Here is a 6000-nt window from a genome sequence, read left to right on the forward strand (position 1 = left end):
AGAAAAGGGCAATGGTTGGGTGGGTGGTGTTGGCGGTGGGGGTATAGAAATTAAGTTTCTATTTTCTTTTTTGGTTAATTCATTGGCTAAATATATTTAAGTAATTTTTTCTTTTCTTTTTAATTCAAAATTTAGTTTTGAATAATTATTTGAGTCCATATGCCACGTGTCATGATTTTATTTGTCGTCTTTCCACATAACGTGCGTGTGAGTTTCACGCTATTGAATTATTGACTGAGAATATTGAATTACTGAATGAGAAGATTACAGAGGAAGATTGGGGAAAATCTGATTCTCATTAGAATGAATGAAAATGGAGCAAAGGTTCCCATATACACAACAAAGAACTAAATAACTAACTTTGACTAGTTTGACCGACAACATGACAACTCAAATATTGACAACTGGCCACTACAACTGCTGGCCCCACTAACCAACCCTAACTACCACTACACACTAACAGCCTAACTATATACATGTGATGAATAAACTCTAAGTAATTTCACTATTCTCAATACTCCCCCTCAAACTAGGTGGACTGAAAATGTTCAGAACTCCTAGTTTGGACAAAAGGAATTCATGTTAAATTCTACCTAATGTCTTTGTCAAAATATCACATGAGTGCTCCTTGGTATTAATGTAAACAATCTTGATCAACCCTTGCTGCCCTTTTTCTCTAATGAAATGGCAGTCCAAGTCTATGTGCTTGGTCCTTTCATGAAATACAAGATTGGCAGCAATTTGAATTGCTGCCTTGCTATCACAAAAAACAGTGATAGCATCTGTAAGTTTTATTCCCAGCTCCTTGAACAAATTTGTAACCCAAACAATCTCAGTTGTTAGTGCTGCCAAACTCCTATATTCAGTTTCTGCAGATGATCTAGAGACTGTAGGCTGCTTCTTTGACTTCCATGCTATCAATGAATTCCCAAACTTCAATAAGTACCCTGTGACTGATCTTCGAGTATCAATACAACTTGCCCAGTTAGCATCACAAAATCCAGTCAACTGCACATTATGATCAGATGGCATTAACAGACCTAGACCAAGCTGGTTTTTGATATATCTAATCACCCTTAGAGCTGCATGCCAGTGTTCCAACTTAGGTTTCTGCATGAATTGGCTTAATGTCTGCACAGTATATGATATGTCAGGTCTAGTGATGGTGAGGTACAACAATTTACCAATGATTCGCTGGTACTTGTTGACATCTGCAAACATTTTGGACTTAGAATCCTTATCAGTAAGTGCTGCAGATAGTTTCATGTTGCACTCCAAAGGTGTCATAGTTGTCTTTCCTCCTGCAATTCCTTCCTCAGAGATCAACTCCAAAGCATATTTTCTCTGGTTCATCAAGATCCCCTTCTTGGACCTACTAAATTCAATTCCAAGGAAAAATCTTAGTTCACCTAAGTCTTTAATCTTGAAGTTGTTGTGTAGAACCTGTTGTGTCTCTTGAATCAAACTAGGATCATTTCCTGTGATCAAAAGGTCATCTATATATACCAATATGATCACCAAACTTGTGCCCTTCCTCTTGGTGAACAAAGAATAATCCAGGTGACTTTGATGATAGCCTGATTTCACTAAAGCATCAGTAAGCTTACAATTCCATTGTCTGGAAGCTTGCTTCAGTCCATACAAGGACTTGATAAGCTTACAAACCATTTTGTGCTCCCCCTGAACCTCAAGACCCTTAGACAGTTCCATAAAAACTTCTTATTGTAAGTCTCCTTGCAAAAAAGCATTGTAGACATCCATTTGGAAAATTTTCCACCCCACGTACTGCCGCTAATACAATAACGATCCTTCGATGCTTACAATCTTCACAACTGGTGAGAAGGTCTCCTGGTAGTCGATACCAGCTGTTTGGTTGTATCCTTTGGCTACAAGCCGGGCCTTGTACCTCTCAATTGTACCATCTGCTTAATACTTAATCTTGAACACCCACCTGCATCCAATAGCTGATTTTCCTTCTGGCAGAGGAACTATGTTCCAAGTTCCATTGTCCTTTAAGGCATCCAACTTTTGCTGCATAGCAACTCTCTAATCTTTATGTTGCACAGCCTCTTCATAGGTTCTTGGTTCCACATTTGCTAAGAACTTCCCCAGATATGCTTTGTATTTTGGAGAAACATGATCATATGGGAGAAAATTGGACAAAGAATGAGGATGATGAGTACCTGTGGGAATGACATAGTCATGCATCCAGATGGGAGGATTGACCACTCTGCCTGATTTTCTTGTTGCAATGCAAGGAGCAGGCTGTGCAGGTGCAGTTGTTACAACTGGATCAACAACATCCATCATTGATGAACTGGAATTATCTATTATCCCAGGTGGCACCTCTTGAGGAGGAACTTCAACATCAACAAGATCACCTTCTAACTCATGTAAAGGCACTTTAGGAGATGTAGCAGTCTCCATTTGGCTGTTGACAATGAGCTCATTTGGTTGATGGGAACTGTCAAATATCTCATCATCATAGCAACCAGTATTATGGGGAAATGGTGGCAAGGAATGATTCTTCAGACCGTTAAATGGAAATACCCTTTCATGAAACACAACATCTCTGCTTACAATAAACTTCTTGTCTGTTAAATCATACAGTAAGTACCCTTTTTGAGTCATGGAATACCCCATAAGAACACACATACTGGCTCTAGGTGAGAATTTGTCTACTCTGACAACTTTAGTAGCATAACATAAACACCCTACAGTTTTCAAATGGTCCAAACTAGGCTTTCTCTTATGAAAGATTTCATATGGTGATTTTCCTTTTAAGACAGGAGTTGGCAGCCTGTTTATCAAATATACTGCAGTTAACACACATTCACCCCAAAATCTGATTGGGATGCCACCTTGGAACCTAACTGCCCTTGCTACTTCCAAAATATGCCTATGCTTTCTCTCCACCACTCCATTTTGTTGTGGAGTATGTGGACAACTACTCTGGTGCACAGTGCCAATGGAATCAAACAAGGACTTACATTCTCTATTAAAAAACTCACTCCCATTATCTGATCTAAGCAATTTAATAGAGTGTGCAAATTGAGTATGAACCATAAAAAAGAAATTCCTCAACACAGTAACAACATCATTCTTCATTCTAAGCAAAAATACCCACGTCATTCTTGAGCAATCATCCACTAATGTCAAGAAGTATTTAAAACCATTGTATGTGGGAGTCCTATAAGGACCCCACACATCCATATGCACTAAATCAAAAACAGCATTGCTTTTAGTAATACTCAAGGGAAAAGGGAGTCTAGTCTGCTTTGCTAAGGGACAAACAGCACATTTGTGACTGACACTATCCTTATTGCCTACAACTAATGACAACTTCTTGAAGACATTTATTGAAGGGTGCCCTAGTCTCCCGTGCCACAACAAATCATCAGTTCTGGTGCTAGCATCAAGCTGTTCAGCAGACTTCACTGACATCAGTCTCTCTTTATTGTCCTCAGTATTGTTACAGGCTTGTGTTGTATGATCCAATAGAAGATAAAGACCACCTTCCTCTCTACCAATCCCCTTCACTCTCCCAGTTGAGAGGTCCTGAAATACACAGAACTCAGGAAAAAAGTTCATTGAATAATGCAACTGTCTAGTCAATTGTGACACTGATAACAGTTCATGCTTGAAATCTGGTATAACTAGAACATCTGTTAGTTTCTCCGTATCATTCCATCTATAACTTCCTGTGTGAGTAACTTTTGTGGTGTGACCATTAGGCAAATGCACTTTATTCATATTCCCTTCTTGTATAAGGCAAACATCAAGTAATAGACTCAATTCAGAGGTCATATGCTTAGTTGCCCATGAATCTATTATCCATTTCCTATTTTTACTAGTCACAATGAATGCATTTTCCATACCTGCCATGTTGGATGAGCCTGTTACATCAGATGTCATTTTAGAGGATTCTACATCAGCACCTTTGTTGAGTAACTTCAATATTTGAGTATGTTGATCAACTGTGAGTGGAGGTTGAGCCTTGAAGGTTCTCACCATTGCTGCAAAAGAATCCTCCTTCTCTTCTATCACATTGTGATCCATTGATCTCTGGTTGTTACCACCCTTCCTTGTAGGTTTAGAACCAAAGTCTGATGGATATCCAACAACTCTCCAACAATTGTCCTTGGTATAACCTTGTTTGTGACACACTTCACATTGCAAATTGAAATTAGAATTCCTTCTTTGCCTTTGAAATTGTAAGGGATTCTGATATTGAGAATTGTCTATTTGCCCATCTCTTTGCCTTTGGAACTGTGGTTGATACTGGGGACTCCTACCAGCTTACAAGGCAGCTGATTCACTAGGTTCCCCTCTTTCATGATATACCTCTGGCATATTCTGTTTCTGAATTTGTGAGTGAACCTGAGTTTGGCAATTTTTACCAACATACATTGCGGATTCATTCGTCTCTCCTCCTTCATGAGATCCAGCTGTCATTCTTTGACTTTCATCCGATAATATCATTGAATATGCCTTACTAACACTAGGCAATGGGCATATCATGAGTATTTGACTACGTGCATGTTGATAGGATTCATTCAACCCCATGAGGAAAGTAAACAATCGCATATATTGTAGATGACTTGTACAACCTTTTGCTTTATCACAATCACAAGGTGGTGGAACTAGGGCATCAAATTCGTCCCAAAGAAGCCTCAATTGAGTGTAATAAGCAGATACAGAGGAAATACCTTGTGCAATTGTGCAAATCTCTCTATGCAACTGGTAACTTCGTGAACCATCTAGTTTATCGAATCTCTCCTTTAAATCAGCCCAAACAAGCTAAAAGATCTGATGCATACACTATTCCACTCATCAATTCCTTTGAAACAATACTCATTATCCATGACAATACAAATGCATTACACTTTTCCCACTGTTCTTCCAATTCACTGGGAAAGTCACTCTTTTTGCATGTTCCTAACACAAAACCTAACTTACTCTTAGCTCGAAGGGTAAGTATCATAGTATCCGCTCCACCTGTTGGGAATCCAATTTTCATCCCGTGAGTTTGATGTAGAAAGTGTAAAACTCGAACCCGGAGTGTCCGAATGTCTGAGACGTGGAGGATGATTTCGATTCTTCTCTATGTCCGCCATTGTTACTGTATTCTTAGCATTTGACGAGTCTTCAGTGTTAGTCATTTTCGATTTTGATTCTCAATCGATGATGAATCAAAAACTTACAGGGGAAAAATTAAAAAACGATCGATTTGATAGCTTGAATCGATTTATGATTCATAGCTCTGATACCATATTGAATTATTGACTGAGAATATTGAATTACCAACGAGAAGATTATATAAGATCGGGGAAAATCCGATTCTCATTAGAATGAATGAAACGGAGCAAAGGTCCCATATATACACAACAGTAACTAAATAACTAACTTTGACTAGTTTGACTGATGTACCGTTGACAACTCAGCTATTGACAACTGGCCACTACAACTGCTGGCCCCACTAACCAACACTAACTACCACTACACACTAACAGCCTAACTATGTACATGTGATGAATAAACTCTAAGTAATTTCACTAGTCTCAATACATGCACCATAATATTTGGACCGATGGTGATCTTGTGTTTAATATGTACAAATCCAGAATGGTAGAGGTGTTCAATAGGAACACGGTTGGGTTGAGGTGTCTAAGTGGAATCTCTGGACAAGTTTAGATGGCCGTGGATGACTTAAGCCATTTATAATGTTTGAAATTAGGTTTAAATTTTATATACTAATGGTGTAAAAGTATATAAACGATTATGCCACTTAAAAGGTTTGAAAAATGTGTTTTCTCCATTAAGTGATAGAGGCTATGATTTTTTGAAGAGAGAAATTGCATCTACGAGGATATTCAGGCTGTGAAACAGAGAATTCATCGACTTATCAGAAATCCCAATAATCAATAATTCAAGTCATAGTTTCAAGAGATTCTTTCCCAAGAAAAAACTCGTTTCATAACTATTTCTTGGGTTCTTTAG

Source organism: Lycium ferocissimum, chromosome 8 (assembly GCF_029784015.1).
Source record: "Lycium ferocissimum isolate CSIRO_LF1 chromosome 8, AGI_CSIRO_Lferr_CH_V1, whole genome shotgun sequence".
NCBI lineage: Eukaryota > Viridiplantae > Streptophyta > Magnoliopsida > Solanales > Solanaceae > Lycium > Lycium ferocissimum.